This window comes from Carcharodon carcharias, chromosome 2 (genome assembly GCF_017639515.1).
Source record: "Carcharodon carcharias isolate sCarCar2 chromosome 2, sCarCar2.pri, whole genome shotgun sequence".
NCBI lineage: Eukaryota > Metazoa > Chordata > Chondrichthyes > Lamniformes > Lamnidae > Carcharodon > Carcharodon carcharias.
Window position 1 is genome coordinate 13880146 of NC_054468.1, and position 21234 is coordinate 13901379.

At 44.9% G+C, this 21234-nt stretch overlaps 1 pseudogene; it reads left to right on the top strand.

Moving 5' to 3' along the window:
* The first annotated feature begins 764 nt into the window (after positions 1-764).
* On the top strand, positions 765-20784 carry LOC121292539 (annotated as a pseudogene).
* The last annotated feature ends 450 nt before the right edge of the window (positions 20785-21234 follow it).

Below are 21234 nucleotides of genomic sequence, written 5' to 3' on the forward strand. Positions count from 1 at the left end.
CCAAACGTCAACACTTTTCTTCTCTGCCGATGCTGCCAGACCTGCTGAGTTTTTCCAGATAATTCTGTTTTTGTTTTGGATTTCCAGCATCCGCAGTTTTTTGTTTTTATCTCTTTGGCAGAGAACTAAATTGTTTTCGACCATATGGACCGTGTTCAACGTCACGGAGAATCCGAGACTTTTAAAGCTTTTGAAGCTGAACTTGAAAGGCCCAGCGTCGAATTTTCCATTCAGTTAGGCTATAATTAGTTTGGAACAAAAACAAAAAATGCTGGAAAAGCTCAGCAGGTCTAACAGCATCTGTGGAGAAAAAAGAGTTAACGTTTTGAGTCCTTATGACTCCTCTTCAGAGCTTTTCTCCACATATCCTGTTAGACCTGCTGAGATTTTCCAGCATTTTCTGTTTTTGTTTCAGATTTCCAGCATCCGCAGTATTTTACTTTTATCCATTTATTTTGGCACTGCTTTCACTTATTTCTGTTCAAATTCAGCAAAACCCACGGGACAAGATAGTGATTTCGGTTCGCAAATGGATGCTTTGACCGATGTTGCTTAAAATATTGTCCAACACATATCGCCTTTTTCAGTTTTCTCTAAATCAGCATGTTATGGTGTCAATTTTGAAAGTTTGTATATAGAGTATATTTTGGTCATAATATATTACAGATATTTATAGTGCAGTTACGGGCATGTATTTTCAATAATGAATGTGTTTGTTTCAGAAACTAAAACTATGTTGCCCTCTTCGCAGTTGTCGATACAGGTTTGCAATGGCGATGATTTTTGCTATAGAGGAAATAAACAAAGACCCTCAGCTGCTTCCAAATGTGACCCTGGGTTACCGGATATACGATTCCTGTGGTAATCCTCCAATATCTATAAAAGCAGCCTTTGACTTTTTAAACAGACTGGGAAAAGTAGCATCCAGTGTTACCTGCAGAACAGCCCCTGACGTTTCGGCCATTGTTGGAGATTCAGGATCTCGCAGTCTTTAGCCATCGCGAACTTAATCAGTACTTTCAGAATCCCAATGGTAAAATATATAACGGAGTATATCATCAAAATTAAGAACTAGCAATAGAATATTAATTTGTAAAACAAGAAATCAACATTATTTAAAAAAAATTGAGGTGCAATGCTTTGCTCATAAATACAGAAAATGAAACTAATAATTATGACTCTTGTCAAAAATACAAAGTGTATTTTGTAGCTTCTCAATTTTAATAAATACGTTTGTAGACTAACAGAATTTCAAATTCTATACTTCAAGTTATAAAACTGATTAGATCATTCTTATGGTTGTTGTTGAATCTTCATTATTTTACTATTCTGGAGTTCAAATTTGCAAAATTAACTTATTTAGGACCACTGAATTATAACGTTATTGTGTTTTTTTTGATAATTGAAATTTCGACGTTAAGGCTTGGGATGTCCAATACTATGAGATACGTTTCAGATTTCCTTTATCGATGTTAAACAGCCCACAATAGTTTTTCCTCATGTATGTATATAACCACGAAGATCCTTTCACTTGTTTGATTTCCTTTGGAATTTAATGCTAATTATCTAACAATTCCATTTGAGCTCACCAATGGTTATAATGACCCGAGTCATTATATGGGTCGCATTTAAGAGAAATCCCTTAAATGCGACAATTAACTTACTCGCCTTGAGAGAAAGTTCCAGCTCATCAGTAAAACCTTTATTGCTCTGATTTGCCAGTTAAGGTAATAAGGTAAGATAGGATGAGTGAGGTATCTTTATTCAAAACAAAAACAGAATTACCTGGAAAAACTCAGCAGGTCTGGCAGCATCGGCGGAGAAGAAAAGAGTTGACGTTTCGAGTCCTCATGACCCTTCGACAGAACTGAGTGAATATTAGAAGAGGGGTGAAATATAAGCTGGTTTAAGGTTGGGGGTGGCGGGGGGGGGGAGAAGAGAAGTGGCGGTGGGCGGGGGGGGGGGGGGGTGGTCGGGGGGGGTGGTTGTAGGTATCTTTATTACCGTGTGCCACAGTTCCCCGCAAGCTTCAGAGCCTATTAATTTATTCTGAAGGAGACGGGAGGAGGAGAGCTGACAAGAGTCATGAATGACCTATACCAAAGAATGTCAGCAAATGGCATAAAAACAGAATAGATTTGAGTGATTCTAAGGATTTTGCTGGAAAGCAATTGCCTACCGATGTAAACTCCCATCGTCTGAGAATACTGCAATATTTTGACTCTCCAGTGGAATTAACAGTACAATATAACATGAATTATTAGCGCGTCACCTCCAGCTCAGCGGTTATCACTCGCGCCTCTGAGCCGGGAGGTTGTGGCTACCTCTGTTCTTCGGATAAGTCTTTAAACCAAGGCCCATCCGATGTGGACACACATATCCCATTATAAAAATGGTAAAAAGAACAGGGGAGTTCCCAGGTATCTGACCAACGTTCATTCCTCAAGCGACACTTTAAACGGATGGACTGGTCATTTAGTTCATCGCTATCGGGGAAATTTCTGCGCGCGATTTGACTGCGGTATTTCCTATATTCCAACCTTGGCTACACTTCAGAAATACTTGGGATGGATATAAATTGCTTTGTGATGCCCTGGGGCCCTGAAAAGTACTATATAAATTCGGGGGTTACTTTCCACTTTGATGAAGAATAATCTGCTATCCATTTTCCCTTCCCTGTAGGTTAGCTACATCTCTACCTGCGTGCGCCTCAGCAACAAAATCAAATATCCGTCGTTTTTCAGAACAATACCCAGTGATTGCTTTCAGGTGAGAGCGTTAGCCCAAATCGTAAGTCATTTGGATGGATGTGGAATTGGGACGATAGCCAAGTGATTATGATAGTGGGCTTGTAACCCCAAGATCAAGAGTTCAAATCTCACAATGACAAACTATGAAACAATGTAACTTCATCTGAAACAGATGGAAACAGGTTTACTCAAAAAGAGTATCAAGAGCTTGGCCTAAATAGCCAAGTGGTTATGGTACTGGGTTTATAACCCCCAAGATCAAGAGTTCAAATCTCACAATGACAAACTATGAAACAATGTAACTTCATCTGAAACAGATGGAAATTACAGGGTCACTGGCCATAATTTTAGCTTGGCCTAATAGCCAAGTGGTTATGGTACTGGGTTTGTAACCCTGAGATCAAGAGTTCAAATCTCACAATGGCAAACTATGAAACAATGTAACTTCATCTGAAACAGATGGAAACAGGTTTACTCAAAAGAGTATCAAGAGTTCAAATCTGACCATGGCAGACTATGAAACAATGTAACTTCATCTGAATAGGAACAGATGGAAACGTGTTTGTACTCGAAAAAGTTAAAAATGACGATGATTATGGTAATTTCGGAATGCAAGCTTCCGTGAAAATCGTGCGACGCTGGGCGTTTGCATCGCTTTCCCCGAATCCTTCTATAAAACGTACTCTAAAGAAAAGTTGCTCAAAACTATGAATACCATAAAGACATCTTCCACAGCCGTCATTGTGGCCTTTCTGTCCCAACCGGATATGTCCATTTTGCTCCGAGAAATAGCGCGGCAAAATATCACCGGAGTGCAGTGGGTCGGAAGGGAAGCCTGGATTACAACGTCACCTCTCCCACCAGAAAAAAACAAACCAGACAATTCCTCTCTGGCGCAATTGGAATTGCAATTTATAAAGTCAATTTACCGGGGCTGAGAGAATTCCTCCCCGCAAGTTCACCCCGCTGTATACCCAGGGAACCTTTTGGTGAAGGAGTTTTGGGAAAGAACATTCAACTTTACGCTAGAGAACATGGAAAACAAAACAACTGGAACTAAACCGGAATCGGTGATCCAGGTGTGCACAGCAGAAGAGGATTTGCAAACTGCACGTAATATATTTACAGATGTGACCCAGTACAGAGTTACTTACAATGTATATAAAGCCACTTATGCTATAGCCCATGCGCTCCATAATATGCTCTCTTGCGAACCTGGTAAAGGACCATTTTATAATAACAGCTGTGCAGATATTTCAAACTTCCAACCCTGGCAGGTAAAGAATAGTTCATGCTGTTTGACCTATGAGGAGAGACCACTTTTGATAAAAATACCTTTCTGAAAGTGAAACCTGACTTTGATACTAACATGAGCGTAACTTTCCACATTGCATATTTGAAATAATTTTTGGGATAATACGTGCTAACCATTCTATTTCCTTTCTAAAGCTACTGCATTACCTGAAAACAGTAAAATTCACAACTAAGATTGGCGAAACGGTATATTTTGATGAAAATGGTGACCCTGTCCCAACCTATGACATTGTCAATTGGCAGCCAAATGCATTGGGTGGCACGAAGATTGTAACGGTTGGGTACTATGATGGATCTGCATTGCCAGGACAAGAATTTGTCATAAGCGAAAGTGAAATAATATGGAGTGGCTCTCAGGTCACGGTAAGGATACTCCTCCATTCAGGACAGTATGTGGGATTGTGAAACAAAAACAGAATTACCTGGAAAAACTCAGCAGGTCTGGCAGCATCGGCAGAGAAGAGAAGAGTTGACATTTCGAGTCCTCATGACCCTTCGACAGAACTTGAGTTCGAGTCCAAGAAAGAGTTGAAATATAAGCTGGTTTAAGGTGTGGTGGGGGGGGAGGGGGGGTGTGGTGGGGGGGGGGCGTGGGGAGGGCTGGGGGTAGAGAGAGAGAAGTGGAGGGGGGTGGTGTGGTTTTAGGGACAAACAAGCAGTGATAGAAGCAGATCATCAAAAGATGTCACCAACAATAGAACAAAAGAACACATAGGTGTTAGAGTTGGTGATATTATCTAAACGAATGTGCTAATTAAGAATGGATGGTAGGGCACTCAAGGTATAGCTCCAGTGGGGGTGGGGAGAGCATAAAATATTTTAAAATACTTAAAAATAATGGAAATTGGTGGGAAAAGAAAAATCTATATAATTTATTGGAAAAAAAAAGGAAGGGGGAAACAGAAAGGGGGTGGGGATGGAGGAGGGAGCTCAAGACCTAAAGTTGTTGAATTCAATATTCAGTATAGAAGGCTGTAAAGTGCCTAGTCGGAAGATGAGGTGTTGTTCCTCCGGTTTGCGTTAGGCTTCACTGGAACAATGCAGCAAGCCAAGGACAGACATGTGGGCAAGAGAGCAGGTTGGAGTGTTAAAATGGCAAGCGACAGGGAGGTTTGGGTCATTCTTGCGGACAGACCGCAGGTGTTCTGCAAAGCGGTCGCCCAGTTTACGTTTTGTCTCTCCAATGTAGAGGAGACCACATTGGGAGCAACGAATGCAGTAGACTAAGTTGGGGGAAATGCAAGTGAAATGCTGCTTCACTTGAAAGGAGTGTTTGGGCCCTTGGACGGTGAGGAGAGAGGAAGTGAAGGGGCAGGTGTTGCATCTTTTGCGTGGGCATGGGGTGGTGCCATAGGAGGGGTTTGAGGAGTAGGGGGTGATGGAGGAGTGGACCAGGGTGTCCTGGAGGGAGCAATCCCTACGGAATGCCGATAGGGGGGGCAAAGGGAAGATGTGTTTGGTGGTGGCATCATGCTGGAGTTGGCAGAAATGGCGGAGGATGATCCTTTGAATGCGGAGACTGGTGGGGTGATAAGAGAGGACAAGGGGGACCCTATCATGTTTCTGGGATGGAGGAGAAGGTGTGAGGGTGGATGCGCGGGAGATGGGCCGGACACGGTTGAGGGCCCTGTCAACGACCATGTGTGGAAAACCTCGGTTAAGGAAGAAGGAGGACATGTCAGAGGACCTGTTTTTGAAGGTAGCATCATCGGAACAGATGCGACGGAGGCGAAGGAACTGAGAGAATGGGATGGAGTCCTTACAAGAAGCGGGGTGTGAGGAGCTGTAGTCGAGGTTGCTGTGGGAGTTGGTGGGTTTGAAATGGATATTGGTGGACAGTCTATCACCAGAGATTGAGACAGAGAGGTCAAGGAAGGGAAGGGAAGTGTCAGAGATGGACCACGTGAAAATGATGGAGGGGTGGAGATTGGAAGCAAAATTAATAAATTTTTCCAAGTCCCGCCGAGAGCATGAAGCAGCACCAAAGTAATCATCGATGTACTGGAGAAAGACTTGTGGAAGGGGGCCGGAATAGGACTGGAACAAGGAATGTTCCACATACCCCATAAAGAGACAGGCATAGCTGGGGCCCATGTGGGTACCCATAGCCACACCTTTTATTTGGAGGAAGTGAGAGGAGTTGAAGGAGAAATTGTTCCGCCTGCGAACAAGTTCAGCCAGACGGAGGAGAGTAGTGGTGGATGGGGATTGTTCGGGCCTCTGTTTGAGGAAGAAGCTAAGGGCCCTCAGACCATCCTGGTGGGGGATGGAGGTGTAGAGGGATTGGATGTCCATGGTGAAGAGGAAGCAGTTGGGGCCAGGGAACTGGAAATTGTTGATGTGACGTAAGTTGTCAGAGGAATCACGGATGTCGGTGGGAAGGGACTGGTCAAGGGGAGAGAGAAGGGAGTCAAGATAACGAGACATGAGTTCTGTGTGGCAGGAGCAAGCTGAGATGATCGGTCTCCCGGGGAGTTCTGTTTGTGGATTTTCGGTAGGAGGTAGAAGCGGGTTGTCTGAGGTTGGGCGACTATCAGGTTGGAAGCTGTGGGAGGAAGATCCCCAGAGGAGATGAGGTCAGTGACAGTCCTGGAAACAATGGCTTGATGTTCAGTGGTGGGGTCATGGTCCAGGGAGAGGTAGGAGGAAGTCTCTGCGAGTTGACGCTCAGCCTCCGCGAGGTAGAGGTCAGTGCGCCAGACAACAACAGCACCACCCTTGTCAGCGGGTTTGATGACAATGTCAGGGTTGGACCTGAGAGAATGGAGTGCAGTAAGTTCAGAGAGAGACAGGTCAGAATGGGTGAGAGGAGCAGGGAAATTGAGACGACTGATGTTGCACCGACAGTTCTCAATGAAAAGATCAAGAGAAGGTAAGAATCCAGAGGGAGGGGTCCAGGTGGAGGGAGAATATTGGAGGTGGGTGAAAGGATCTGTTGAATGGGGAGAGGACTCCTGCCCAAAGAAGTGAGCCCGGAGACGAAGACGGTGGAAGAAGAGTTCAGCATCATGCCAAGCCCGAAATTCATTGAGGTGAGGGCGTAAGGGTATGAAACTAAATCCTTTGCTGAGCACTGAATGTTCAGCATCGGATAGGGGACGCTCAGGGGGTATAGTGAATACACGGCTGGGGCTGGGATTGGAAGAAAGGGTGGGGACGGAGGGACAGGCAGGGGTGGAGGGTCCTAGATGGGTGTTGGTGTCGATGAGTTGTTGGAGCTTGCATTCCTTAGCACTTGAGAGAAAGAGAAAAAGTTTCTTGTTGAGGTGTCGGATGAGCCAAAGAATAAAATGAAACTGGGGGCACGCGCAGCTTTGAAAAAGAGTACGGCGGTGCTGCTGGAGAGAGAGGTCGAGTGTGTTCATATGGCGGCACATGGCACTGAGTGGGGATTTCAGAATGTGACGAGAACAGCAGTCCGAGAAACGTTTTATGTCCCGGAGATACCTGTAATCCTGGGTGGGTTCAAAACATGAGGAGTGGAATTTCAGTTGAAATCCACGTGGGATAAGTCGGAGACAGAGACAGTCACCGAGAAAGGAGATATGGCTGCGAAAGCGGGTTTTAGTAAACAAATTGTCAAACACCAGGAGGGAAATGGAAAGCAATGAAGGTGAGCAAGGCAAAAGAGAGATACGGAAATCTTGTCGCAAAGAAGAACAGAACATCTTCAAGGAGGTAGGCATTTCTTGAAGAGCAGTGGCAGTCAATTAAACACAGATAAAAACAAAAAAATTGCGGATGCTGGAAATCCAAAACAAAAACAGAATTACCTGGAAAAACTCAGCAGGTCTGGCAGCATCGGCGGAGAAGAAAAGAGTTGACATTTTGAGTCCTCATGACCCTTCGACAGAACTTGAGTTCGAGTCCAAGAAAGAGTTGAAATATAAGCTGGTTTAAGGTGGGGTGGGGGAGGGTGGTGTGGAGAAAGAGAGAGAGAAGTGGAGGGGGGTTGTGGTTGTAGGGACAAACAAGCAGTGATAGAAGCAGATCATCAAAAGATGTCACCAACAATAGAACAAAAGAACACAGAGGTGTTAAAGTTGGTGATATTATCTAAACGAATGTGCTAATTAAGAATGGATGGTAGGGCACTCAAGATATAGCTCTAGTGGGGGTGGGGAGAGCATAAAGTATTTTAAAATACTTAAAAATAATGGAAATAGGTGGGAAAAGAAAAATCATTATAATTTATTGGGAAAAAAAAACAAAAGGAAGGGGGAAACAGAAAAGGGGTGGGGATGGAGGAGGGAGCTCAAGACCTAAAGTTGTTGAATTCAGTATTCAGACCGGAAGGCTGTAAAGTGCCTAGTCGGAAGTTGAGGTGTTGTTCCTCCAGTGTGCGTTGGGCTTCACTGGAACAATGCAGCAAGCCAAGGACAGACATGTGGGCAAGAGAGCAGGGTGGAGTGTTAAAATGGCAAGCGACAGGGAGGTTTGGGCCATTCTTGCGGACAGACCGCAGGTGTTCTGCAAAGCGGTTGCCTAGTTTACGTTTGGTCTCTCCAATGTAGAGGAGACCACATTGGGAGCAACGAATGCAGTAGACTAAGTTGGGAGAAATGCAAGTGAAATGCTGCTTCACTTGAAAGGAGTGTTTGGGCCCTTGGACGGTGAGGAGAGAGGAAGTGAAGGGGCAGGTGTTGCATCTTTTGCGTGGGCATGGGGTGGTGCCATAGGAGGGGTTTGAGGCGTAGGGGGTGATAGAGGAGTGGACCAGGGTGTCCCGGAGGGAGCGATCCCTATGGAATGCCGATAGGGGGGGCGAAGGGAAGATGTGTTTGGTGGTGGCATCATGCTGGAGTTGGCGGAAATGGCGGAGGATGATCCTTTGAATGCGGAGGCTGGTGGGGTGATAAGTGAGGACAAGGGGGACCCTATCATGTTTCCGGGATGGAGGAGAAGGCGTGAGGGCGGATGCACGGGAGATGGGCCGGACACGGTTGAGGGCCCTGTCAACGACCGTGTGTGGAAAACCTCGGTTAAGGAAGAAGGAGGACATGTCAGAGGAACTGTTTTTGAAGGTAGCATCATCGGAACAGATGCGACGGAGGTGAAGGAACTGAGAGAATGGGATGGAGTCCTTACAGGAAGCGGGGTGTGAGGAGCTGTAGTCGAGGTTGCTGTGGGAGTCGGTGGGTTTGCAATGGATATTGGTGGACAGTCTATCACCAGAGATTGAGACAGAGATGTCAAGGAAGGGAAGGTAAGTGTCAGAGATGGACCACGTGAAAATGATGGAGGGGTGGAGATTGGAAGCAAAATTAATAAATTTTTCCAAGTCCCTCCGAGAGCATGAAGCAGCACCGAAGTAATCATCGATGTACCAGAGAAAGAGTTGTGGAAGGGGGCCGGAGTAGGACTGGAACAAGGAATGTTCCACATACCCCATAAAGAGACAGGTATAGCTGGGGCCCATGTGGGTACCCATAGCCACACCTTTTATTTGGAGGAAGTGAGAGGAGTTGAAGGAGAAATTGTTCCGCCTGCGAACAAGTTCAGCCAGATGGAGGAGAGTAGTGGTGGATGGGGATTGTTCGGGCCTCTGTTTGAGTAAGAAGCTAAGGGCCCTCAGACCATCCTGATGGGGGATGGAGGTGTAGAGGGATTGGATGTCCATGGTGAAGAGGAAGCAGTTGGGGCCAGGGAACTGGAAATTGTTGATGTGACGTAAGTTGTCAGAGGAATCACGGATGTCGGTGGGAAGGGACTGGTCAAGGGGAGAGAGAAGGGAGTCAAGATAACGAGAAATGAGTTCTGTGGGGCAGGAGCAAGCTGAGATGATCGGTCTCCCGGGGCAGTTCTGTTTGTGGATTTTCGGTAGGAGGTAGAAGCGGGTTGTCTGAGGTTGGGCGACTATCAGGTTGGAAGCTGTGGGAGGAAGATCCCCAGAGGAGATGAGGTCAGTGACAGTCCTGGAAACAATGGCTTGATGTTCAGTGGTGGGGTCATGGTCCAGGGAGAGGTAGGAGGAAGTCTCTGCGAGTTGACGCTCAGCCTCCGCGAGGTAGAGGTCAGTGCGCCAGACAACAACAGCACCACCCTTGTCAGCGGGTTTGATGACAATGTCAGGGTTGGACCTGAGAGAATGGAGTGCAGTAAGTTCAGAGAGAGACAGGTCAGAATGGGTGAGAGGAGCAGAGAAATTGAGACGACTAATGTCGCACCGACAGTTCTCAATGAAAAGATCAAGAGAAGGTAAGAATCCAGAGGGAGGGGTCCAGGTGGAGGGAGAATATTGGAGGTGGGTGAAAGGATCTGTTGAATGGGGAGAGGACTCCTGCCCAAAGAAGTGAGCCCGGAGACGAAGACGGTGGAAGAAGAGTTCAGCATCATGCCAAGCCCGAAATTCATTGAGGTGAGGGCGTAAGGGTATGAAACTAAATCCTTTGCTGAGCACTGAATGTTGAACATCTGATAGGGGACGCTTAGGGTGTATAGTGAATACACGGCTGGGGCTGGGATTGGAAGATGGGGTGGGGAAGGAGGGACAGGCAGGGGTGGAGGGTCCTAGATAGGTGTTGGTGTCGATGAGTTGTTGGAGCTTGCGTTCCTTAGCACTTGAGAGAAAGAGAAAAAGTTTCTTGTTGAGGCGTCGGATGAGCCAAAGAATAAAATAAAACTGGGGGCACGCGCAGCTTTGAAAAAGAGTACGGCGGTGCTGCTGGAGAGAGAGGTCGAGTGTGTTCATATGGCGGCGCATGGCACTGAGTGGGGATTTCAGAATGTGACGGGAACAGCAGTCCGAGAAACGTTTTATATCCCGGAGATACCTGTAATCCTGGGTGGGTTCAAAACATGAGGAGTGGAATTTCAGTTGAAATCCACGTGGGATAAGTCTGAGACGGAGACAGTCACTGAGAAAGGAGATATGGCTGTGAAAGCGGGTTTTAGTAAACACCTTGTCAAACACCAGGAGGGAAATGGAAAGCAATGAAGGTGAGCAAGGCAAAAGAGAGATACGGAAATCTTGTCGCAGAGAAGAACAGAACATCTTCAAGGAAGTAGGCATTTCTTGAAGAGCAGTGGCAGTCAATTAAACACAGATAAAAACAAAAAAATTGCGGATGCTGGAAATCCAAAACAAAAACAGAATTACCTGGAAAAACTCAGCAGGTCTGGCAGCATCGGCGGAGAAGAAAAGAGTTGACATTTTGAGTCCTCATGACCCTTCGACAGAACTTGAGTTCGAGTCCAAGAAAGAGTTGAAATATAAGCTGGTTTAAGGTGGGGTGGGGGAGGGTGGTGTGGAGAAAGAGAGAGAGAAGTGGAGGGGGGTTGTGGTTGTAGGGACAAACAAGCAGTGATAGAAGCAGATCATCAAAAGATGTCACCAACAATAGAACAAAAGAACACAGAGGTGTTAAAGTTGGTGATATTATCTAAACGAATGTGCTAATTAAGAATGGATGGTAGGGCACTCAAGATATAGCTCTAGTGGGGGTGGGGAGAGCATGAAGTATTTTAAAATACTTAAAAATAATGGAAATAGGTGGGAAAAGAAAAATCATTATAATTTATTGGAAAAAAAAACAAAAGGAAGGGGGAAACAGAAAAGGGGTGGGGATGGAGGAGGGAGCTCAAGACCTAAAGTTGTTGAGTTCAATATTCAGACCGGAAGGCAGTAAAGTGCCTAGTCGGAAGTTGAGGTGTTGTTCCTCCAGTGTGCGTTGGGCTTCACTGGAACAATGCAGCAAGCCAAGGACAGACATGTGGGCAAGAGAGCAGGGTGGAGTGTTAAAATGGCAAGCGACAGGGAGGTTTGGGTCATTCTTGCGGACAGACCGCAGGTGTTCTGCAAAGCGGTCGCCCAGTTTACGTTTTGTCTCTCCAATGTAGAGGAGACCACATTGGGAGCAACGAATTCAGTAGACTAAGTTGGGAGAAATGCAAGTGAAATGCTGCTTCACTTGAAAGGAGTGTTTGGGCCCTTGGACGGTGAGGAGAGAGGAAGTGAAGGGGCAGGTGTTGCATCTTTTGCGTGGGCATGGGGTGGTGCCATAGGAGGGGGTTGAGGAGTAGGGGGTGATAGAGGAGTGGACCAGGGTGTCCCGGAGGGAGCGATCCCTACGGAATGCCGATAGGGGGGGGGCGAAGGGAAGATGTGTTTGGTGGTGGCATCATGCTGGAGTTGGCGGAAATGGCGGAGGATGATCCTTTGAATGCGGAGGCTGGTGGGGTGATAAGTGAGGACAAGGGGGACCCTATCATGTTTCTGGGAGGGAGGAGAAGGCGTGAGGGCGGATGCACGGGAGATGGGCCGGACACGGTTGAGGGCCCTGTCAATGACCGTGTGTGGAAAACCTCGGTTAAGGAAGAAGGAGGACATGTCAGAGGAACTGTTTTTGAAGGTAGCATCATCGGAACAGATGCGACGGAGGTGAAGGAACTGAGAGAATGGGATGGAGTCCTTACAGGAAGCGGGGTGTGAGGAGCTGTAGTCGAGGTAGCTGTGGGAGTCGGTGGGTTTGTAATGGATATTGGTGGACAGTCTATCACCAGAGATTGAGACAGAGAGGTCAAGGAAGGGAAGGGAAGTGTCAGAGATGGACCACGTGAAAATGATGGAGGGGTGGAGATTGGAAGCAAAATTAATAAATTTTTCCAAGTCCCGCCGAGAGCATGAAGCAGCACCGAAGTAATCATCGATGTACCAGAGAAAGAGTTGTGGAAGGGGGCCAGAGTAGGACTGGAACAAGGAATGTTCCACATACCCCATAAAGAGACAGGTATAGCTGGGGCCCATGCGGGTACCCATAGCCACACCTTTTATTTGGAGGAAGTGAGAGGAGTTAAAGGAGAAATTGTTCAGCCTGAGAACAAGTTCAGCCAGACGGAGAGTAGTGGTGGATGGGGATTGTTCGGGCCTCTGTTCGAGGAAGAAGCTAAGGGCCCTCAGACCATCCTGATGGGGGATGGAGGTGTAGAGGGATTGGACGTCCATAGTGAAGAGGAAGCAGTTGGGGCCAGGGAACTGGAAATTGTTGATGTGACGTAAGGTGTCAGAGGAATCACGGATGTCGGTGGGAAGGGACTGGTCAAGGGGAGAGAGAAGGGAGTCAAGATAACGAGAAATGAGTTCTGTGTGGCAGGAACAAGCTGAGACGATCGGTCTACCGGGCAGTTCTGTTTGTGGATTTTGGGTAGGAGATAGAAGCGTGCCGTCCGAGGTTGGGCGTCTTTCAGGTTGAAGCTGTGGGAGGAAGATCCCCAGAGGAGTTGAGGTCAGTGACAGTCCTGGAAACAATGGCTTGATGTTCAGTGGTGGGGTCACGGTCCAGGAAGAGGTAGGAGGAAGTGTCTGCGAGTTGCCGCTCAGCCTCCGCGAGGTAGAGGTCAGTGCGCCAGCCAACAACAGCACCACCCTTGTCAGCGGATTGTGACACGGTTGCTTATCCGGGGTTCTTTTCAGGTTTAGGAAGAAGTCGAACTTTTAAAAGTCCAAAAACTCATAAACTGAACAAAGTTTCACACATAGTTAGTAATTGCCAAATATCTTCGCTCCAGAAAATAAGGTTGGCTTTTGCCGATATTGGACCAGTTTTAGCCTTTCCGCTATACCCTATATTTCTAGTAATTGTTGATAAAACCAATTATCGCGAGAAGCCGGCAAGATCATGTCTGATCTTAATTTCAGACACACATATCAGGTAGTTGAATAGTGCATGAGACACAATAGCCAAGACCTATTTCAACATTAAAATATGGACGGGTAACAGTGCGCTCTCCATGTTTTGCGATAATCCAATGGAACCAGCTCTGCAGAAATTGGGATGTGTTGATGCAGTGAATAGGGAGAAAACCTCGCCACTGTCAGGAGGGTTGGTATCTAGAGGGCACAGATTTAAGATAATTAACAAATTAATCGGAACGGAGGTGAAGATAGTTCTTTAAGGTAGCGAGTTATGATTTGGAATGCAGCCTGAAAGGTTTTGGGAGCAGATTCAATAAGTTTCAAAAAGGAATTGAATAAATATTTGAGGAGATAAAATATGCAGGGCTACGACGACAAGTAGGTCAGTGATATTGATTAAATAACTCTTCCTCCGAGCGGAAACGTACAAGAGGGCCCAATGAGCTTCTTTATAAAAATCACAGAATAATATAACAGCGGCCATTCGGCTCATGCTGTATGTTTCCGCGCTTTGAAAGATCTATCCCATTATTCCATTATTACCACTGCTTTCCACTCAAAGCCCTGTGGTATCAGCGATTTCCATTCCGATCTATTTCTTTTAGCTGATCGCAGATTGAAAAATACTGGCGAGGCATGAGGACAGTTTTTAGATTCACCGAGCGTTAACTGGTCAGATATTCGCTTCAGAACTAACTTGTTCTGTTTCTCAGCACCGTGTTCCGCGTTCTGTACCTCCAACTGATTCGTAATCAAAACAGAAAGTGCTGGAACAGCTCAGCAGGCCAGGCCACATCTGCCAGGAGGGAAACAAAATTAACGCTTCGAGACCAATAGGCCTTTTCTTCGCAACAGTCCCGAAGACGAGTCATATTGGACGCGAAACATCCTGTTTCCCTCTCCACAGACGCTGCCAGACCTTCTGAGTTTTTCTCGTACCTGCTGATCGCCAACATCCGCAGTATTTTGCTTTTATTTACTTGATTCACTGGGGTTGTATATGTGTCTTTAATTCCCTCTGTCCTATTGGCTCCAGCTTTGTGTAATCTGATTTTATTGCATTTCTGTTTCCCATTATGAAACATTTCAATGTTGCTGAAGAGACGTATTCAGTGGTGAATGAACTAACTTGAAAGTTAGTTTTCTTAATTCAATCTGCGCAGCCTAAATCACAGGAAAAGTATGAATGAAGAACATATAAAATCCGGCAGATGTTTGAACCACAGAATCCTGTCGCACAGAAAAAAAGATAAACCTGAATGTATTTTGGAGGAGCTCTCCAATTAACCCCACTCCTCTGCTCTTTCCCCATTGCCATTCCCACTCGAGTGGAGATCAAATTATTTGTTCCTCTTCTAGGGGGAACAATCCCAGCAAATATATATCATCCACATAACTGAAGCCCCAGGCTCCTGGTTTCAATCCAGCAAATCTCTGAACGTTTTTTAAAGCATGGAGACACGCACTAGTGAGTTTTACAACCTATGAAAAACAGGAAGTCTGAGTTAGTTACAGCTTTCAACCCCTCGTTAGGGTTTCCTGTAAGAATAAGATTTTTTTCACAGCTGCAGCCTCACCTGGGTATTTCCATCATTTTCTGGAAGTCAATGAAGAATTAACAGAGTCGATATAGGAACATTTCACATGCTTCCATTTTAATTCTCCACAGGTCAGCTACTTTTCCACCTGTGCTTGCCTGAGTAACAGGAGGAAATATCCATCATTTTTCAGAACAATACCGAGCGATTATTTCCAGGCAAGAGCGTTAGCTCATCTCGTACAGCGCTTTGGCTGGACATGGATCGGGACGATTAAAAATAATGATGATTATGGTAACTTTGGGATGCAAGCTTTCACCGAAGCTGTCCAACAATTAGGTGTTTGCATTGCTTTCTCCGAGTCTATTCACAGAACATACCACAGGGACAAGTTACTTAGAATCGTAGACGCTGTTAAGAAATCTTCCACCAAAGTCATCGTGGCCTTCGTCGCGCCTGCGGAAATGACAGTTTTATTGAATGAGATTATACGACAGAACGTGACGGGTGTACAATGGATAGGAAGCGAGGCTTGGATATCCACGCAGTTCCTACCTCAGGCAGAAAGCAGACGTTTTGTCTCTGGCGCAATCGGAGTTGCAATTCGCCAGGTAGATATTCCAGGACTGAGAGAATTTCTCATGGGCGTCAATCCTTCTCTGTATCCAGGCAATCCTTTAGTGAAGGAGTTCTGGGAATCAACCTTCAGCTGTACACTGATGAGCACAGAGAACACAACAGATAAAAAGCCATAAAAACAAAAAAACTGCGGATGCTGGAAATCCAAAACAAAAACAGAATTACCTGGAAAAACTCAGCAGGTCTGGCAGCATCGGCGGAGAAGAAAAGAGTTGACGTTTCGAGTCCTCATGACCCTTCGACATAAAAAGCCATCTCCTCTGCTGAAAGAATGCACCGGAAGAGAGATTTTGCAGACAGCGCATAATGGATTTACTGATGTTTCGCAGTACAGGGTTACTTACAATGTATATAAAGCTACGTACGCAATAGCCCACGCTCTTCACAACATGCTGTCGTGTCAAAATGGCAAAGGACCATTTCCCCAGAAAGGTTGTGCAAATATCTCAAGTTTTCAACCGTGGCAGGTAAGCGGTCAATATTTTAAACAGTTGGGTAATTTAAAATAGGAATTTTATAAGCTGGTTTCTATTCTTATCGGAATTAAAGGCGATATGAAATCTTTCAAGTTTCTTTTAAACAAAGTGTTGTTAACTTCTCCATTCTTGATCCCATTTTAAAGCTTCTACATTACATGAAAACGGTCAATTTCGCTACCAAGATCGGTGAAAATATCCACTTTGATGAAAACGGAGATCCAGTGGCCACATATGATATTGTAAACTGGAAGCTGACTGCGGCTGGCGGCGTGGATATTGTCGGTGTCGGGGTCTATGACGGATCAGCTCCTCTTGGCCAAGAATTTGTGATAAAGGACGAAGCAATTGTATGGAGTGGAGGTCAAATTACGGTAGGGACACTAAAGGGACTCCTAGTGGCGTAGATAAGATCGAAGAAAGCAGCCGCGTACCTTTCTGAATTTAATAGAACACCTATGTGTTCTATTGTACTATTGTCGTTGACATCTTTTGATGATCTGCTTCTATCACTGCTTGTTTGTCCCTACAACCATACCCCCCCTCCACCTCTCTGTCTCTCTATCTCTCCGCCCCCCCCCCCCCCCCCCACACACCTTAAACCAGCTTATATTTCAACTCTTTCTTGGACTCGAACTCAAGTTCTGTCGAAGGGTCATGAGGACTCGAAACGTCAACTCTTTTCTTCTCCGCCGATGCTGCCAGACCTGCTGAGTTTTTCCAGGTAATTCTGTTTTTGACTTTATTACTTTAGTCGAGTTATATCTTGGCTTCAGATGTCCAGGTTATTGTCTGTGTTTCTAAATTTAAGTTTGTGACTTATATTGCTCAGTTAAGTGATCAGTTAATAAATATAATTTTGTGTACACGAAATAATGATAGAATTCGAAGGGACACTCAAAACTCGATCAGCAGAGCCAACGTTGATCAGAATGTGCACCGTAATTGTAATGATTCAGCTTACAAAACACAATGGTAAATAGAGGCAAAGCCATTAATAATTGTGACTGCAGATCGACGATCATGGTCAGACATTGTGAATACTATGGGCCCTGACAATATTCCGGCAATAATACTGAAGTCTTGTGCTCCAGAACTTGCCACGAACCTAGCCAAGCTGTTCCAGTACACCTATAACACTGGCATCTACCCGGCTATGTGTAAAATTGCCCAGGTATGTCCTGCACACAAAAAGCAGGATAAATCCAACCCGGACAATTACCGCCCTATCAGTCTACTCTTGACCATCAATAAAGTGATGTAAGGGGTCATCAACAGTGCTATCAAGCGGCACTTGCTTAGTAATAACCCGCTCACTGACGCCCAGTTTGGGTTCCGCCAGGGTCACTCAGGTTCTGTCCTCATTACAGCCTTGGTTCAAACACGGACTAAAGAGCTGAACTCCAGAGGTGAGGTGAGAGCAACTGCCCTTGATTTCAAGGCAGCATTTGACTGAGTGTGGCTTCAAGGAGCCCGAGCAAAACTGGAGTCAATGGGAATCGGGGTGGGGGGGGGGGGGGGGGGGGGGTGCGGTGGGGAATCTCCATTGGTTGGACTCATATCCATCATAAAGGAAGATGGTTGTGGTTGTTAGAGGTCAATCATCTCAATTCCACCACATCACTGCCAGAGTTGCTCAGAGTAGTGTCCTTGGCCCAACCATCTTCAGCTGTTTACATCATAAGCTCAGAAGTGAGGATATTTGCTGATGACTGCAGAACATCGACACAAGAGTAGGCCATTCGGCCCAAGTTGCCTGCTGTGCCATTCAGTGGGGTCATGAATGACCCACATCCGTTTTGGATAGCAAAACCTTATCGATCTTAGATTTACAAGCATTAACTCGGCTAGCATCTACTTCATTCTGTGGGACAGAGTTTCACTGACACTGTTACTACTTTCTCCCTTGAATGGTCTGGCTATGATTTTACGTTTTTGCCTGTCATTTTTTTCTCTCACTCTCGGGATGCGGGCGTCGCTGGAACAGGCGGCATTTGTGGTCCAACTCTAATTGCCCTTAGTTAGTGGCTTGCTAGCAATTTTAGAGGACAGTTCAGAGTCAACCACATTGATGTGCGTCTGGAGACACATAGCGGCCAAACCGGGCGAGAATGGCAGTGTTCCGTCCCTGGAGGACATAAGTGAACCACACAAATCCGGTCATTACATGATCATTATTCTGATACTGGATTTTTATTGTAGGTTTATTTATTAATTAGAATTAAACTCCTCAGCTGCCGATGTGGGATTTGAATTAATGTCTTACATTAGTTTACGAGCAGAAATGTTTCCCGCCATCAATCCTAGCAACGTCTTTGAAATTCCCCCAAACTAATCAAATTCGCGCGTTAACCTTCTATATTTCAGGAAATACAATCTTAGTTCATGTAATCTCTCCTCATAATCTAATCACGCAGTTGAAGTAAACTTCTGGTGGATCTGGGCTGCGCCCTTTCTAAGTCCAATATCCTCTTTCTAAAGTGCAGTGTCAGGACTGAACACAGCATTCCAGATGTGGTCTAACAATGGCTTTTATACTTGTTGAAAAACGTCCGCCCCTTTCTATTCCAGTTCTCTAGTTATAAAGTTCAAAATTCATCAGTTATTTTGATTATTTCATTTTACTGAGCTCGAATTTAATTCCTCAAAAGTGTCATTTTTTAAAATTCATTCCTGGAATGGGGGCGCCGCTGGCCAGGCAAGTATTTATTGCCCATCCCAAATTGCCCTTGTTCAGAAAGCGTTTAAGAGTCAACCACATTGCTGTGGGTCTGGAGTCACATGTGGGCCAGACCAGGTAAGGGCGGCAGATTTCCTTCCCAAAGTTCATTAATGAACCAGATGGGTATTGGGTTTGTTACAGACGACCTACCTTCTAAAACTGCACAATAGGGGTCTCCAATCAGCTCAAAGTTCTCTAAGTATCCGGTCTCTCTGTTATTAATTTTAGATTCCAATTACTTCCACGCAACACATGTTAAACTAACAGGTTTATAATTTCTTGAATTCTCCTTTTCACCTTTCTTAAATAATGGGGTGAATTTTGAAACATCACAGAATGAATAAAGAAGGACTTCCTCTGCTTTATCATAAGGTTCCAAGAGCGGTTTGCTCCGAAACCTGCCCCCATGGAACGAGGAAAGCAACAAGGAAAGGACAACCCCTTTGCTGCTTTGACTGCATAAGATGCGCTGATGGTGAAATTAGCAACATCACAGGTACGAGCCAACAAGGGCGAGTCGGATGTGCTCGCTTAGTGCTTGGTGAGAACTGATTTCCTCTGATTTCGAAAAGAAAGAAAACGCGGGAAGGAACATTTTAAAGAAAGCTTCGAAGTTTTCATTGAAAAGCAAATATTACACAAATCCTTGCTCAATTTGTTGTGTTACTAACAAAGTCGGAGCTGGGATAATTACTGCTGAACTTTTTAATCACTGCATTATTTAGTATAAACACAGCACTATAGGTTTTTTTTTACCACTTTCTCTTTCCTATGTATTTTGTGTCCTTTCTTTTAGATTCTCCAGATTGCATGAAATGCCCATGGGAATACCGGTCCAACTGGCAACGAGACGAATGCATATTGAAGGAAATTGAGTTTCTTTCTTTTGGCAATCTGATGGGGATTATTTTGTTGACACTGGCATTGCTCGGAGCTTCCCTAACGATCGGTGTATTTGCTTTGTTTTATGTTCACAGAGACACTCCTATTGTTAAAGCTAACAACGCGGAGTTAAGTTTTCTGCTTCTTTTTGCATTATTTCTGTGTTTTCTGTGCTCAATTACATTCATTGGAGAACCTTCCATCTGGTCTTGTATATTGCGTCACACAACATTTGGTATCATTTTTGTTCTTTGTATTTCTTGCGTTTTAAGTAAAACAGTTGTTGTGGTGATGGCATTTTAATGCACTCCTTCCGAAGAATAACATGATGAGGTGGTTTGGACCTGTTCAACAGCGTCTATCTGTTTGTGTACTTACATTGGTGCAATGTTTAATATGCACGCTTTGGCTAAGATTATCACCTCCTTACCCTCTAAAGAACGGCGAATATTTTAAGGAAATAATTGTTTTTGAATGTAATGTAGGCTCGCCAATAGCCTTTTATTGTGTCCTCGGTTATATTGGATTTCTGTCTTGTGTGTGTTTTGTGGTTGCTTTTATAGCTCGACAACTTCCAAACAATTTCAATGAAGCTAAACACATCACCTTTAGCATGATTATCTTCTGTGCTGTGTGAATAACTTTCATTCCAGCGTATATCAGCTCCCCTGGTAAATACACTGTAGCTGTGGAAGTGTTTGCGATTTTGGCATCCAGTTTTGGACTCCTTTTCTGTATTTTTGCCCCCAAATGTCATATTATCCTACTGAGAAAAGAAAGGAATACAAAGAAGCATATGATGGATAAAATGGCTTCCAATGATCTTTAATTATTCCCCCAGAGCTTTGTAATGCAATCGCGGTGAAGCGAATCTCTTCACTTGAAGTAACTGCTGTTATCGTAATTTTACCGTTACGAATCTCAACATTAGAATAAACTACACAGTGCTTGTAAAATGCGGAAATTTTGCTCTGTACAAATGTAACGTTGTGGCTGCATGTATTAAACTCAGTTATCACTTTTTAAAATATACGTCGCTTGTTCTTTCACAGTCGGAATGGCTTGGGATAGCGTCAGTGGAGGAAGTGTGGGAAGCTGGATAGAGGAGGGATGGGTGACAATCACAGAAGGAGGCAGAATAGGACACAGCATTGCTTCTTCTATGCTAAACTCATCTGGCTTTACCTTAACTTTTAGAAATGAATGTAATGTGCTGAAAAAAATAATTCTGCCTCTTTTAAGAATTTTGTTTCGTTTCCATTTCATTTGTATCCAGTTA